Consider the following 18,006-nt stretch of genomic DNA (forward strand, 5'->3'; position numbering starts at 1 on the left):
AACAATCTAACCTTACACCTAAAGGAACTAGAGAACGAAGAACAAACAAAACCCAAAGTTAGTAGAAGTAAAGAAAGCATAAAGATCAGAGTAGAAATAAATGAAGTAGAAACAAAGAAAACAATAGCAAATATCAATAAAACTAAAACCTGGTTCTTTGAGAAGATAAACGAAATTGATAAACCTTTAGCCAGACTCATCAAGAAAAAGAGGGAGAGGACTCAAATCAATAAAATTAGAAATGAAAAAGGAGAAGTTACAACGGACACTGCAGAAATACAAAGCATCATAAGAGACTACTACAAGAAACACTATGCCAATAAAATGGACAACCTGGAAGAAATGGACAAATTCTTAGAAAAGTAAACTCTTCCAAGACTGAACCAGGAAGGAATAGAAAATATGAACAGACCAATCACAAGTAATGGAACTGTGATTAAAAACCTTCCAACAAACTAAAGTCCAGGACCAGATGGCTTCACAGTTGAATTCTATCAAACATTCAGAGAAGAGCTAACATGCATCCTTCTCAAACTCTTCCAAAAAATTTCACAGGAAAGAACACTCCCAAACTCACTCTATGAGGCAACCATCACCCGACAGCAAAACCAGACAAGATACTACAGAAAAAGAAAATTACAGACCAATATCATTGATGAATATAGATGCAAAAATCCTCAACAAAATACTAGCAAACAGAATCCAACAACACATTAAAAGGATCATACACCATGATCAAGTAGGATTTATCCCAAGGATGCAAGGATTCTTCAATATATGCAAATCAATCGATGTGATACACTATATAAACAAATTGAAGAATAAAAACCATATAATGATCTCAATAGATGCAGAAAATGCTTTTGACAAAATTCAACACCCAATTATGATAAATACTTTCCAGAAAGTGGGCATAGAGGGAACCTGCCTCAACATAATAAAGGCCATATACAACAAACCCACAGCAAACATCATTCTCAATGGTGAAAAACTGAAAGCATTTCCTCTAAGATCAAGAACAAGACAAGGATATCCACTCTCACCACTATTATTCAACATAGTTGTGGAAGTCCTAGCCACAGCAATGAGAGACGAACAACAAAAGATCAGAAAGAGAAATTAAGGAAACAATCCCTTTCACCACTGCAACAAAAAGAATAGAATACCTAGGAATAAATGTACCTAAGGAGACAAAAGACCTGTATGCAGAAAACTATAAGACACTGATGAAAAAATGAGGGAATAAAAAGGAGCTGAAGGAATCAGATTCCCTGACTCCAGACTGTACTACAAAACTACGGTGATCAAGACAATATGGTATTGGCAGAAAAGCAGAAATATAGGTCAGTGAAACAGGAGAGAAAGCCCAGAGGTAAACCCACACACCTATGGTCAACTAATCTATGACAAAGGAGGCAAGCATATACAATGGAGAAAAGAAGTCTCTTCAATAAGTAGTGCTGGGAAAACTGGACAGCTATGTGTAAAAGAATGAAATTACAACATTCCCTAACACCATACTGGTGCTGGGACAACTGGACAACTACATGTAAAAGAATGAAATTAGAACACTCCCAACACCATACACAAAAATAAACTATAAACAACACAAAAAGACAACACTTAAAATGGGATAAAATATTTGCAAATGAATCAATGGACAAAGGATTAATCTCCAAAATATGTAAACAGCTCATGTAGCTCAATATTAAAAAAACAAACAACCCAATCCAAAAATGGGCAGAAGACCTAAATGACATTTCTCCAAAGAAGACATACCGATTGCCAACAAACAGATGAAAGGATGCTCAACATCACTAATCATTAGAGAAATGCAAATCAAAACTACAATGAGGTATCACTTTACACCGGTTAGAATGGGTATCACCAGAAAATCTACAGACATCAAATGCTGGAGAGGGTGTGGAGAAAAGGGAACCCTCTTGCACTGTTGGTGGAAATGTAAATTGATACAGCCACTATGGAGAACAGCATGGAGATTCCTTAAAAAACTAAAAATAGAATTACCATATGACCCAGCAATCCCACTACTGGCATATACCCTGAGAAAACCATAAATCAAAAAGAAATATGCACCCCAATGTTAACTGCAGCACTATTTACAATAGCCAGGTCATGGAAGCAACTTAAATGCCCATCGACAGATGAATGGATAAAGAAGATGTGGTACATATATACAATGGAATATTACTCAGCCATAAAAAGGAACGAAATTGGGTCATTTGTAGAGATGTGGATGGACTAGAGATTGTCATTACACCGGTTAGAATGGGTATCACCAGAAAATCTACAGACATCAAATGCTGGAGAGGGTGTGGAGAAAAGGGAACCCTCTTGCACTGTTGGTGGAAATGTAAATTGATACAGCCACTATGGAGAACAGCATGGAGATTCCTTAAAAAACTAAAAATAGAATTACCATATGACCCAGCAATCCCACTACTGGCATATACCCTGAGAAAACCATAAATCAAAAAGAAATATGCACCCCAATGTTAACTGCAGCACTATTTACAATAGCCAGGTCATGGAAGCAACTTAAATGCCCATCGACAGATGAATGGATAAAGAAGATGTGGTACATATATACAATGGAATATTACTCAGCCATAAAAAGGAACGAAATTGGGTCATTTGTAGAGATGTGGATGGACTAGAGATTGTCATACAGAGTGAAGAAAGTCAGAAACAGAAAAACAAATATCGTATTAACTCACATATGTGGAATCTAGGAAAATGGTACAGATGAACCAGTTTGCAGGGCAAAAATTGAGACACAGATGTAGAGAACAAATGTATGGACAGCAAGGGGGGAAAGCAGGGGTGGTGGTGGTGGTGGTGGTGGTGGGCACCTGCTGTGTAAAAAAAATAAATAAAAATAAAATAAAAAATAATCCAAAAAAAAACTAGTAATAAGCTATAGATGTAACACAGACTTTTTAAATAATAGACTATTAATAACTATATGCCAAGACATTTGAAAACCTAGCTTAAATGGATACATTTCTGGAAAAATGTAAGATGCCAAGATAAACCCAAGAAGAAATATAATACTTGAACAGATGAATCACCATTGAAGACTGGATATCGGAATCAAGAACTCCACCCTCAATAAATGACCAAACTTTGGTCCTACATGGTTTTTGCAGTTGAGTGCTACCAAGCATTCAAGAACAGATTATCCCTTTCTCATACAAGTTGTTTCAGAAAAATAGAAGAAAGGAGAAAGCTGCCCAATTCATTTTATGAATCTGATGTAAACCTGAGCTCAAAAATGGATGAACAGGGTATTCCCTGGTGGTCCAGTGGTTAGGACTCCACACTTTCACTGACAAGGGGTTTGGGTTTGATCCCTGGTTGGGGAACTAAAACCCCACAAGCTGTGTTAAAAAAACAACAACTAAGATGAACAAAGCATGGAAAAAAGTATAGATATGTTTACTTTATGAACATTTTATATATGCAAAAATACCTAAATAATCAGACAACTGAAAATATCAATTTATTTAAAAATTAATATATCATGATTCAATGCTCAATTTTTATTAAAACAATCAAAGATAGTTCAATATGAGAAAACTTATTAATGTAATTTACAACATTAACAAACTAAAAGAAAAAAATCACATGGTCTTCTCAGTAAATGAAGAAAAACTATATTTGATAAAAGTCAACACATATTTATGATGAAACTCCCAGAAAATGAAGAGTAAAAGAATTTCCTTGACTTAATAAAGATTATCTATTGAAAACCCACAGGTAAGTACATTCCCTTTAAGAACTGGTAGAAAATAAAAACTTGTATTTTCTCTATTACTATTCATCATAGTAATACTGAACATCCTAACTAATGCAGTAAGAATGATAAGAATGGGTTATGATAACTGCAAGAGAAGGTGCAAGACATTACTTCCTGATGGTATAGTCATTAAAACAAAAGAAAACAAACAACTGGAACTAATAAAAGAATTCATCAAGTTTGTAAATATACTATAATGTTACAGAAATCAAAAGCTATAAAGCGAGGGTAATTTAATGACGAATGGACAAGCCATTTATGAAAGAAATGTTCAATCACTTTTTATTTTTATTGGAGTATAACTGCTTTACAATGTTGTGTTAGTTTCTGCTGTATTCAAACGCTTTTAACTAATAAAAGAGGATCTGAATAAATATGCCATGTTTAAATTCAATGTAATACAACAGCAACAACAACAAAAGTCTGCAGAATTTTTTAGAGGAACTTCACAAACATTTTAATGTTTACATGGAACAATAAAATCTCCAAATAGCCATGATTCACTCTACTAGGTACTGAGACATACTAGAAAGCCATAGCAATAAGAGTAGCAGAACTGGTCTAAAACAGACAAAAAGAAAAACTAATGCAGCAGAATAAATGGTCCAGAAGCAATCTTATGGATCATCTTTATATAGGATATATAAAGTACAAATCAACCTTTTCCCTTACCATATAGAGTGCTAGATTTCTCAAAAACATCTACAAAAAACACTTGGCCTTTTTCTACAAACTTGTATTGTTTTAAGGGAATTATTGGAGTCCCCAATAGGGATTTACTGGAAAAATAAAAGATTTTCATGTTCACACCCAACTCAATACACTGGCTACATTCATTACAATGAAAACTAGGAAGACCTTGCATCTAGCAGTTTGAGAATAATAAATATGACAGTAAAGCCAAAGCTCAAACCAAGATGCCTCAGAAAAGAACAGTGTGGAATTTGCAAGAGAATTCAAATAGGGGCATGATGGGTAAAAAAGGAAATGATTGATTTCATGCTCTCAACATTAGTGAAAAGATCTAAAATATTTTCTCTTAACATTATTTTGAGGCTATATAGTTTCTTCAACATTACAGGGAGCACTGAAGTTCATGATAGAGGTGTTCTTTCATAACTAAGGAATGTGGGACTTTTGATGAGAAATGTTCTATGTCTTGTTATAAAAGAGCCTTTTGAGGGACTTAAAAAGCCTTTGGAGGGACTTCTCCTTCCAAAAAGATGGAGTTGACATAACATTCCCTATTTTTCCATCTAAGTACAAATAAAAACCTTGGGCATTATATGTAAAACAAACATAAGAAGACTGAAAGATGAAGAGAAGATAGCAGACTAACAGGAGACCCAAGAATCAATATGATGGTGAGTACCCTGGTTTTGCTTTTTGTCTCATATACCCCAGACTTTGAGCAAAAAGTCTTTGAGCTGATAACCCAGAAATATCAATGGGCACAGACAAACAAAAAACAAAAAGCCTGCTCTCTTTAGCCAAAGGACAAGGAGAGGGAAGTTTAGCACCTCCCACTCAAAAAAACAAAGGCCCAATGGGGAATCCAGACTTCCACCCTTGATAGACTGTAATGAGGTACCTCAACTCTACCACAAAAGTGGAGTCAGAAAAGGCTTAGAAGAGGGCTGGGATTTCCATCCCCATAGGTGGTAATAAGGTTCCCAATTTCTCACAGTGTCAGTGGAGACCATATGGGGAGCTATATTTCCACCTCTACCCAGCAGTAAGGAAGTACCGCTCTCTCTCCCCATTGGAGTAATATCAGAGGAGGCCTAGTAGAGAGTCAAGATTTTAACTGCTACCAAGTAATAAAGAGGTAAATTCCATGCCATGGTGTTAGTAGAGGGTTGGTGTCAAGCTAAAACCCCAACTAGCAGTCACAAAAAGAACACCTCTAAGGTGACAAGAGAGGCCAAGTGGGGAGTCTGTAGTTCTACTCCCACCTGGCATTGATAAAATAGTACTCCTCCTTCCTCTGTCATAGGAAGCCAGCTAAAAGAGAAGGTTTAACCTAAAGGGGAAAAAATTTGAAAAAGAATAGATACATATATATGTAAAATAAATAAATAAATATAAGATCCAGGTTCTCATAACATAATATTCAAAATATCCAGATTTCAATCAAAAATGCATACCAAGAACCAGGAAGATTTCAAACCAAATGAAGAAAGACAGTAAGTGCCAACACTGAGATGAAAGAGATCTCAGAATTATCTAACAAAGATTATAAAGTAACCACAATGAAAATGCGTCAATAAGCAATTACAAACATATATGAAAAAATTTTTTTAAAAAGAGAATCTTGGGCTTCCCTGCTGGCGCAGTGGTTGAGAATCTGCCTGCCAATGCAGGGGACATGGGTTCGAGCTCTGGTCTGGGAAGATCCCACGTGCCATGGAGCAACTAGGCCCATGAGCCACAACTACTGAGCCTGCGTGTCTGGAGCCTGTGCCTCGCAACAAGAGAGGCCGCGACAGTGAAAGGCCCGCGAACCACGATGATCCCACGTGCCATGGAGCAACTAGGCCCATGAGCCACAACTACTGAGCCTGCGTGTCTGGAGCCTGTGCCTCGCAACAAGAGAGGCCGCGACAGTGAAAGGCCCGCGAACCACGATGAAGAGTGGCCCCCACTTGCCACAACTAGAGAAAGCCCTCGCACAGAAACGAAGACCCAACACAGCCAAATAAATAAATAAATAAATTTAAATAAATAAATAAATAAATAATAGAATTTTAGCAAAGAAATAGAGGTATAAAGGACTACCAAATGTAAATTTTAGAACTGAAAAATATAAGAATTGTAATTTTTAAAAAACTGAATACCAGAATCATGGAAGTGACAGAGGAAAGAATCAGCCAACTAGATGATCAAACAATAAAAATTATCCAATATGAACAACAAAAAGAAATAGACTAAAAAAAAAAAAAAAAGCCTCAGGGACCTGTGGGACTATAACAAATGATCTAATATTCATGTCACTGGAGTTCCAGAAGGGAAGGAGAGAGAAGACAGGAATAGAAAAGTACTCAAAGAAATAATGGCTGAAAACTTTTCAAGTTTAGCAGAAGATAAAAACTGACAGATTCAAGAGGCTACGTGAACACCAAACAAAGAAATCCACACCAAGATTCATCACAGTCAAACTATGAAAGTGAAACTTAAAAGCAGAGAGAGGGAGAGAGGAATAATGAAGAGGGAAAAATTCAAATAGCAGACTTCTCATCAGAAAAGATGGAGGCCAGAGGAAGTGGAACAATATTTTTCAAGTGCTGAAAGAACTGTCAATCCAGAATCCTACACCCAGTGAAAATATCCTTCAGGAATGAAGGGAAATCAGACATTCTCAGATGAAAGAAATCTAAGAGAATTGGTTACTGGAAGGCTTACCCTAAAAGAATAGCTAAAAATAGTACTCTAAACAGAAAGAAAAAGTTTTTTTTTTTTAAATCAAGAAGGAAGAAAGAATATGGTAAGCAAAAATATGGGTAAATACAATAGGTCTTCTTTCTCCTCTTGAGTTTTCTGAAATGTCTTTGAGAGTTGAAGCAAAAATAACACTGTCTGACATAGTTCTAAATGTATGTAGAGGAAACATTTAAGATAATGGAGGAGAGTAAAGGGACACAAAGGGAAGGAACTTTTTTATACTTCACTCTCACAGGTCAAATGATGACATCAGTAGACTGTGTTAAGTTAGGTAAACGTAATACCTACAAACCCACTAAGAAATGTTATACAAAGACATATTCAAAAACACAAGAGATGCATCAAAATGGAATCCTAAAAAACACTCAATCCTCGAGTACCCACAGAAGGTAGGAAAAGAGAAACACAGAGATAAAAACAGAGACAACAAAAACAAAATGATATTGTTTTCATACCCATGAGAGTAATTGATGGGGGCATCCACCCCTCCCATAGATTTTGGATCTGACCTCTAAGATCAGTTTCAAGTTATGTGACATTACACTCCCAGTGGTTGTGCACTATAACGTCAGACTGCTACATAAAGGCAGGGATTTGGGCCAGCTTCTGGGCATTAAACACAACTCACTAAGGCCAGCTTCATTCATCCTGGACTCCCTCCTGCACATTTAGCACGGGAAGACGAAACTGCGCTGAACCAGGGTTCCTCTGCCCTCAAACAATTCATTATCACTTGGACACATCCTGGAAGGTACTTTGTCCTGGATTCATTTCACAGTCTGGGGAGGGTCTGAAAAGTACCTCTTTTTCTCAAACTGTATAGCCGTGAAGGAGTAGACATACACCGATTACAGATAACATACTAAGTCCACGCTGTGAAATACCTACAATAATAAGAAATCAGATCAACCATGTAGGAAAACCCAGAGTTTTAAGTATGGTGTTTCTAGAATCCGAATTCTCAAAATGGTTCAATATTTTCATTTAAAAAAAAAACTTAAATAAAAAATGCTTTTAGAATTTTGATACTGCAAATCTGGTTGACAGAAAACATGAGTGAAATAACCCCTAGTGACATTCATGCCGTTCCCTAGGATTTGCAGTGATGACAGGTACAAATGCTTGGTTTTGTTGAGGAAGTTGGTAGATGGGATTTGGCAGGTTTACAGAACACTTAACTATATAGATAATAGCCCAGGGCCCCTCTAAATCATAAAAACATGTTCAGAATCATAATCTCAGCTTGGGTGATCTAGTAAGATTATCACACCATTATTTCTTAAGACTCCTTAAAACTAGTGGCTACTTACTCTCTTGGTCACCTATGATTTTGAGTATCTTGATAACTGGTTATTTGTATCACTTATAGGTTATTAACATCACTATGATGGAACTTGAATTCTGTTCTTCAAAGATGTCATACTGACTTTAAGTAGATTATTTGCAATGTCAGACTGAAATTCACATACTTTGCCTCTACAGTCCAAAGATATTGACAGGAGATTTGAAGTTAGGTTAAGAACACTTAAAACTGACTTTTTATAATCAGGCACACCAATTGTACAATTTGATCCCAATTTTTTAAAATCCAAAGTTTTTCTGTTTTTTTTCTACAGTTCTATTGAAACTAATTACAAGTAAGCAGAATGGAAATATTAAAAATAAAAACGTGAGGTGAGTGGAGCTTGGGAAGAGACATTTCCTTCCATCTAGTTGAGTTCCCAGACTCTTAATTCTCAGTATGATTTTTCAGGTAGGACATAGAGATCAGAAGCTAGACCTAAGATCTCAAAATGGGCTGTGATGCAGGACTAAATATTTCTAGTGTTTTACAGAAAGACAACTTTTAAAAAATGAAAGAACCCTGTTTCCCAAATGGCAAGTCAAAAATATCTGGGTTTCTTCTAAGGGATTTTAGGTGTTTCCATGCCCTATTTTTACTCCCTCTTCTTTGCCTCCCTTTTCTTTCACTTTTATCTAGGAAGAGGGTGGCAGAAATGTTAATTCTTTGGTAGACTGAGGAGAGTAGAATTCATGGACATGCATATGCCCATATAACCAACATATACAGATCCAGAGCTCCCACCCTCTGCACACCTGCTTTGTCTACTTATTTCCTTCTCTCCCTACTCCTCCAATACCATCCAAGGAAAAAGTGATGTGAATGGATTGCTGAGAACAGCATTCATTATGGAAGAAATGTTCCACTCCTCATGGCTACTGATCATGACAGAGAAGACATAATCTGTTAGGAGCAAGATAGTGCATGACTTCACATTGTCCAGGACAGAATGGCATGGATAACAGCTGTTTGTTACAGATGAAGACAAGGCTCCCAGGATTTGTGGGATAACTAATACTAGAGAGGATACAATGTTTTAATATAACTGTGGTAGTTGATCTTCTTAGACTCCCATAAATTTTTGTGAGAGATGCAAGGAAAGATTGAATTTCCTGTCTATACTCTGTTTATTGAAACTCCAACCTTGCCCTTGGGGTGGAGGGAAAGGTTATATATAAGATACTGAGTGAAAGTCAATGGAGGTAACTGTCAAAGAGATGAGGAAATGTCAAAGCTCCAGAGAGTTTTGTTATGTCAGAGAGACATTTTAAATACATAATTTAATATAATGTAAACAAAATTAAACTTTTTAGATGTTTCTATTCACTGAAACTTTATCTATCTCTATGCTGGAATCTTGAATCCTCACGAGTACCTAGTTTATTCCAGTTGATTGAGAGGTAGAGAAGAATTTATGGATTTCTAGGTACTTTTCTTATTCTTTGACTCTGGGTCATTAGAGAGTACCTTATTGCTTCTTTCCAGAATTCATATTCAGGAAGCATCCTGACATTTAGCTAATATGCCTCAAGAGTTTCCATGGAGGTATGGCTCAATATTCTGTGTCAAAATTCCCTTTTTCAGCAGTCTTTCTCACATGCTTCCAGTAGTATACAGTGTTTTCAGATGGCCAACTCTACTCTGATGTGGCATCAGGCAGTCCATCACTTCTTTCTTTACATTCTTCCTGTAATGTAATAGTTAACAATTCTTGGTAAAGCAAATTTGTTTCTCCTATCAGGTACTGAATACAGGAAATGGGAAAACTCAAATTAAAAATGAACATCCTGAAGTCAGTAAGAGAGTCCAAGAAATTTAGTTTTAGATTCATATTAGGAAGAGAGTCAGCACCCACCTGATACCAGTGACTAGAAATATAGATTGTACTATAGGTTTTTTTTTTTTTAAAAAAAAGGAAACAATTCATCCAGAGGTTATTTTTTTATGTATGGTTTAAAGTAAGAACTTAATTTTATTTTTCTGCTTAGAATGAACCAATGTAGCTCTGAGACAGCTGTGTAGGCTAGTGCCTAAGATCATGGACACTGAATCCAAACTTCCTGGGTTGGAATCTCTGTTTGGGAATTGTCAAGTTATCTAATCTTTCTGTGCTTGTGCCTCAATTTTCTCATCTGTAAAGCAAAATTATTGCCTACTTCATATGGTTATGAGATTGAGTGTGTATTCCAACATTTGGAGCAGCGCTGGAACATAGTATGTGTCCAATAAATATTGATTGTTGTTGCTTTTATTATTATATGTCAATATTACTTTTAAAATAATCCATTATTTCATAACTGATTTAAGTAGCTTCTATACTTATCAGTTTCCCTGTGTACATAGGAATGGTTTTGGAATCTCTATTCTATTATAACAGTTTATTTGTCTGTTCCTGGGCCAGTGCTAATTTAATTATTACATATTTGTAATAAACCTTTATAACTTACAGGTAAGTCTCTCATCTTTGCTTTACTTTTCCAAAAACATAATGCTGAATGAAAAGAGTAACAATGTGTCAAATAAGACCATTTCTGTAAATTAAAAGCACATACGTAATACTTAATATTGCCTATGGACACATATTTGCAAATATATATATGTGATGGCTTGGAAGGATTCACATTAAATACATTAAGAATAGGGACTTCCCTGATGGTCCAGTGGTTAAGATTCCATGCTCCCAATGCAGGGGCACTGGGTTTGATCCCTTGTCAGGGAAGTAGATACCTCATGCGGCAACTAAGAGCCCGCATGCCACAACTAAAGATCCCGCATGTCACAACTAAAGATCCTGCACGCGGCAATGAAGATCCCATGTACCGCAACTAAGACCTGGCACAGCCAAATAAATAAATTAAATTAAATATATATTTTTCTAAAATAAATTTAAAAATACATAAGAATAGGTTTCTACTGGAGGGAAATGGATTTGGAAATGGGCAATACAGCAAATAATAAAATTAGATGAAGAGAGTAAATATAAAAGGGAAGTTGAGCATGGATCAATGATGACACTTGACTATATACTGAGAATCATGAAAAACCAATTCTATGAATGTAAGATCAAAAAACCTGAAAGGGAACAAGCGAGAAAGGAAGGAAAGAATAAGTGAAAAAAGAAATGAATAGCTATATTGAAGGCTCTGAATAATGCCAAGAAGCCAAAAAAAAAAAAAAAAAGAAAGAAAGAAAAGAAAACATGAGCTTCAGCTCTCAACCAGAGAGTGGGCTCTGTTAAGTAAACTTAAAGGATCTAATAGAACTGTCCACAGAAGATCTAAAGAAGAACTGTTGGAAACTTAGGCACATACATCTCCTACCCCCTACTATAGCTAGCTTGCCAACTCTGAAAATATGGAGGTCTTCTGCCTAAGGAAACCTTTTGAGACTCTTTCAACTGGTTTTTTAAATGGATAAATAATACATGTAGTACTGTACTTCAGACAATGATTCAAGTTTGCTGAATCACAGTGATTTTCTAATTTCAGTCATCAGTAGCATTGTTTAGTGGAATATGCACTAATGTGACTGATGTTTTCCCAGGAGGATGTTGTCCAACCCTATGGAAGCTCCCCTGAATCCTTCCTACTCTTGAAAAGAAAATCTGGTTGACTAAATTATCTTATTTCCCTACAGTCAGCTTTAGGCTCATAACAGAAAAAATATTTATGCAACTGTGGTTAAGCTTTTGGAAAACACACATATGTGCAGAGAAAAAAAAAGGGCTGGGTGAAAGTACCCTTGGCTAGAGGGATAGGAAGAAGTTGAGCTGGCTTTGTTAGGAGTCATGAAGAGACAAAATGCAGAGACTGGTAATGGCTTAATTTTAATTTCCTGAGAAATTAAAAATTTTCAAGCCAGTAAGAGTGGCAGTCTCCCAAATGGAGGAGCATTCATGTAATCGTGTTTGGCCTTTGTGAGACCTGCAATGATTATCTCTAAATGAGCAAGACTGAATAAAAGCCACAAAATGTTCTTGCCTGTCCTGACCCATGTCATGTCCATACAGTAGGAACTCACAAGGATGAAGAATCTGTATCGTCTCTTTTGATACAACACAATGCAAAGGAAACCTTTCATTCACCAACATTTACTTCAAGGTCCAGCTCCAAAGCCAGGGCCTTGACTTATAGACTCTGTATCCTCCTCCCCTTCACTCCGCATGCACACAAACACTCAAATGGAAAAAATTAAGGTTATATAAGGCAGTGTGTGCCTTAGATCTCAAGTGTCAGGTGTCCTATGGCTTTTAAAGGAACTGATAAGGACTGAGAAAGAAAGGACCTAAAATTTTTTTGAGAGAGCCTCCCAACTTTGCCATTTCCCAAGCTCCACATTATCTCAGTGGATCCTTACAACCACAACAACCCTGTATACTATGTGTCATCATTATTACCCCATCGTAGCATATGAGGAACCAAAGCTCAGAGAGGAAATGCTCACAGTCAGAAAGCAAGTAGCCAGCCCCAGCACTTCCACCCTCTTTCTGGTTTCACATGCTGTGCTATTTCTGCTGTAAAATGCAAAAAAAAGATTCAATGGAGCAGCAGACACAAAAGTAAAATCGCTTCTCCAGAAGAAGTAAATTGAAATTATAGATTTCAAGTTAACAATCTCTGGCTATTCCTTTTTTGATGGGTCACCAAGTGACACAATTGTTCCTTGGGCAGTAGTGATCTTGAATTGGTATTTTGTTCACCAATAAAATGAGAAGGTTTTGCAGAAAATGTTTAAAGTTTTTCTAGATCTAACCCAATTTGTGGTGTTTCTTTCCCAAAAGACACCCTATTTTCCCATTCTCAATTAAGACTTATGCATTGTGGCTGCTGAATAATGGCCTTTACAGCATGGCTTATTAAACAACACAGACTTTGCCTTGTTTCAAGACCAAATAAAACAGCTGTCCACTGCCTTTACTCCCCAGGAAATCTTCCCCAAATTGCCTGGTTTAATTTACTTCATAGCTTCTGAAATGTCTCCAACTATAGATTCTTTGGGGTAATCAGACTCTTCTTAAAATGCCAACATTCTAGAAGTAATAAGAAGTTGTCAATTATTCATACTTAAATGTGAATTAGTTCAGCCAGCAGGCTGTTCTCTTAAAATTCACTTGAAATTTCTCTGTGAGGAAAGTAGGGGAGGCATGACTGGGGGGGGAAGAGATACTATTTGGGAATAGTAGAAGGTAGAAATCATCATAACTAGGGTTTTAAGTATCTGGAGAGCAATAAGAGGTATTACCCCTCTAGAACTATAGTGGAAAGTATGCCAGTAGGTCGCAAAATAGAATGATAAACAGGTAGATGGAGAGATGCAAAAGACAGAGGGTAGTTTTTACCTCCATGCCAACTCTACCTATTGAGAAGTGAACCACCCAGATCTTGAGATTTTCCATGAAGGCCATGAAATCCATTCCCTACTTCTCAGGAGCTACTGCTTTGCAGAGGCACAGACTACAAACCAGGACACCATTCCTAGCCTGTTCCTGTCCAGCTGACCATGGAGGGACTCTTCTGTACTCAAGTTGCAAAGTAATTGTTCTAAAGGACTGTGGCTCCTATTCTCCCTATCTAATGATAAAATAAAAGACACTGGAACCAAACTGCAGCACATCTGAAATTGGTTAATGTAGGAATGAATTATTGATGACTAGACATTCACCTTTACAGCTCCATATCTCTAGTTTGAGTGCAAGAGTTTCTGCTTTGTGTCTTACAGGAAGCATATTATGGGAGGGGATCTTTTCCATGATTGTGGATTTACGGTTGAGTTTTTATCACTGTTTATTGCAATAGAGAGGAGAGGAGGAGGGGGAGGGGAGGGAAGGGGAGATCAAAATGTTTTTGATATGTCCTCACACGATATTTCTGTTCTAATAAATGAAAATGGGAAAAAGAGGTGAGTGTTCCCCCACCCTATTGAAGTCTTTGCAAATCCTTTCAGAGTCTTAACAAGTGGGTAACAGCTTAATTCTTTCCTTTTACCCTCCCTTTGGTTACCAAGAATAATAGGCAATGGAAACGTATTAGAGTGTTTGTGGAAACACTATGCAGGGTGTGTTCATTAGCATTCTCCTATAAGCTTCTAATAAATGTGTGTGGTTACAGAGAGACGATAAAATCAGTTTGTGGGGAGTGCTGCTCTGAATGCATCACAGCTGGATCATGCCCAGCAGTGCGTTATGCTACCTCTAAGAAGTATGAGACTCCAAATAGCCTGAGGATTTTTAACGATAGTGAGTTTGTTGGCACAAAGGAAAAATGCAGAATTTTGTCTCAGGATAAGATTTTTTTTGTAATGCTCATTCCCTAGACAGAGATCAAACAAGTGCCTTGAACATAGATGATACTGGTAAAAATTATACTCTACAGGGTCTTATCAGAATTAAATAAATGAGATCATTTTAGAGGGGTAGGAAGTATAGTTGCAATTTTGGGGAAGAAAATCCTACAAAATTCAGACCTTGACTCTTGTCACGGCAAACCCAACTATAATTTTTCTTTCATATTCAAAGCAAGCTGAACAGTCTGCCTCATACTTGCATAGACTGCTTTCTTCTTCTGCCTACTTTTTCAGTCATCCACACAGGAGCAGTGTTTGTTTGCAGGATCTGGAAATGAGAGAACTAGTAGGGAGCAGATAAACTGTGGGATGGGTGACAGGAACAACCCATGGGATGATATCCAAACAGAATCTTCCAGCCCATGCTTCCTTCAATGATCCATTTGTGTAGGGGCATTATAGTTTGGGGAGGGCCAAACCCTTAGGAGGGACTCTTCCAGGAAATCTGGGTTTCACGCATAAGAATAAAACCTCAGGACACTCTATCTTCATTGTTAAAGATCTCCTTTTTGGTAAACTTTTCTTTTTGCACCAGGGTGATGTTCTTGGCCTCATTCATGCCTCTTTCTTATCCCATCTTGAGGAAGCAGTTCTCATCATCCAATTATTACATTCACTGAATTGTAGATTGTTATGAGATGAAAACTCTTCCAACTTGTACTGAGTTCCAATGAGTTAAACAATAGTTTGTGATTCTTATAAGAGAATACAGAAGAAGGAGGCAGATAATTAAGTAATTATGAAAACAGAGCCCAGAGAACCTCTCAAGGTCCTCCAATTGGCACTGAATATCTTTTCAGTAAACACAAACTAAGCCCTCTATGTTTCAGAGTTAATGAAGTAAAGTAGCATTTTTGCTACTCACTCCAAGATGAAAATAATACCATACTAACAGCTGAAGACACACAAACCCCAGATTTCAAATACCAGCTCTGAGTCACAAAAATAATTAACAACTAACAAAGCATCTGCAGAATCATAGGTTTCACATATTTCAATCACTCAAATATAATGAATAAACAAATAAATACTGAGATCCTATAACATATTCAGCACTGTGGGAACAGGGGAAAAGAGAATTAGTTAATAGTATGTATGCCTTTGGAGCGACAAGAACTTCTATGAAACCACTACAAAGGATACCTCCAACACTTTGTGTAAAAGAGGCCATGGATACTCTAAAGAAAATAATCAACACTGTGGCAAAATTTTCAAGAAAGGAGACAGGAACTTAGCTGAACCTTGAAGAATAGACAGAAGAAGGGTCTTTTGTTTTCGATGAGAGGAAAAAAGGCAAGTGCAGGCAAAACCAAATTGAATTCAATTATTCAGAAAGTATGCATTGAACACATTATTACCAACAATTGTGGGAGGGTCTTCCCTGGTGGCGCAGTGGTTAAGAATCCGCCTACCAATGCAGGGGACACGGGTTCAAGCCCTGGTCCGCTAAGATCCCACATGCTGTAGAGCAACTAAGCCTGTGCGACACAACTACTGAGCCTGTGCTCTAGAGCCTGTGAGCCACAACTACCGAGCCTGTGTGCCACAACTACTGAAGCCCATGTGCCTAGAGCCTGTGCTCTGCAACAAGAGAAGGCATCGCAATGAGAAGCCCGCGCACCACAACAAAGAGTAGCCCCCGCTCGCTGCAACGAGAGAAAGCCCACACACAGCAACGAAGACCCAACGCAACCAAAAAAATAAATAAATAAAATATTTAAAAAAAAAAAAAAGAATTGTGGGAGTCTAAAACATCAACCTATCTTTCCTTTGTCCTAGGGGTTTGTCAGAAGAAGCCAATGCTCAATCTTTTTTTTTTCTTCTTCTTCTTTTAATAGATATGCTAGTTGCTTATCTATTTTTTAAAATTTATTTATTTATTTTTGGCTGCGTTGGGTCTTTGCTGCTGCACTCGGGCTTTCTCTAGTTGTGGCGAGTGGGGGCTACTCTTTGTAGCAGTGTGCGGGCTTCTCATTGCGATGGCTTCTCTTGCTGCGGAGCAAGGGCTCTAGGCATGTGGGCTTCAGTAGTTGTGGCACATGGGCTCAGTAGTTGTGGTTCGTGGGCTCTAGAGTCTAGGCTCAGTAGTTGTGGTGCACGGGCTTACTTGCTCCACGGCATGTGAGATCTTCCCAGACCACGGCTCAAACCTTTGTCTCCTGCATTGGCAGGCAGATTCTTAACCACTGCACCAGCAGGGAAATCCCTCAATCCTTTCTTGATGACTTTCACACTTAAACATGGAACTCTTGTTTAAACTTCTCTTTCTGCCCCACTACCTTGGTGTACATAACAAAAATATAGCTGAAATGCTGACTGTCAGATTCAACAACACAAATAGAAATTAATTCAAAAGATTCAAACTTAATTCAAAGATATTTTTATTTTAAGTCTTCCATCTGAAGGTATAATAGTCTCAGTGAAGTGAGATAAATATTCTGATTCTGGAGTAGGCAGTTAAATGGACTGCTACTAAATTTTCTATATGAATTTTACTAAAGGGACAAAGGGTCAACATAATTCAGTGTTTTCAACCTCTGTTAAGAAACCTGAGAGTCCATGGTCATATTTCCCAGTTTCTGTAAATGTATGACTAGAACTTAATTTTATAAATATAATTTAAATAACTTTTAAAATTATAGTAAAAATCCATTTATTATACACCAAGTTATGAAACATGAAAGATCAGCAATCCCAAACTTGCTGGACTAAATTGTATATCGAAGAAATCTTTCATAGGACATTTTTCATGGAAAGAGCTTTCACTGAGTTACTTGATTTGTTCTATAGAATTGCAATGTCATTGTAATAGCTAACATTTATAGAGCGTTTACTAAATGCTTATGCTAATATTATGCTAAGCACTTTATATGAGATGCAAAGCATTTTAATGTTCACATCAACCCTATGAAATAGACACTATTAATCCCATTTTGTGATGGGATAAACGAAGCTTAGGAGATAGCAAACAATGGGCCTAAAGTCACAAACTAGAAAACAGTGAAGCCAGGATTGGCCCCTAGAGAGTCTGACAGCAGAGCCCAAACTCTTGGTAGGTAAC

General features: G+C 37.1%; 1 long non-coding RNA gene across 1 annotated transcript in view; it reads right to left on the reverse strand.

Annotated features, from left to right (window-relative positions):
* Nucleotides 1-10,137, reverse strand: part of LOC114487913 (uncharacterized) — a 377,807-nt gene extending 367,670 nt beyond the window's left edge. Inside the window, exon 1 of the long non-coding RNA XR_003683475.2 lies at nt 10,071-10,137. This is a non-coding gene — a long non-coding RNA (uncharacterized lncRNA). The remainder of the gene's footprint in view (nt 1-10,070) is intronic.
* Nucleotides 10,138-18,006: the final 7,869 nt, after the last annotated feature.

The sequence above is a fragment of the Physeter macrocephalus genome, chromosome 15 (assembly GCF_002837175.3).
Source record: "Physeter macrocephalus isolate SW-GA chromosome 15, ASM283717v5, whole genome shotgun sequence".
In the NCBI taxonomy this organism is placed as follows: domain Eukaryota; kingdom Metazoa; phylum Chordata; class Mammalia; order Artiodactyla; family Physeteridae; genus Physeter; species Physeter macrocephalus.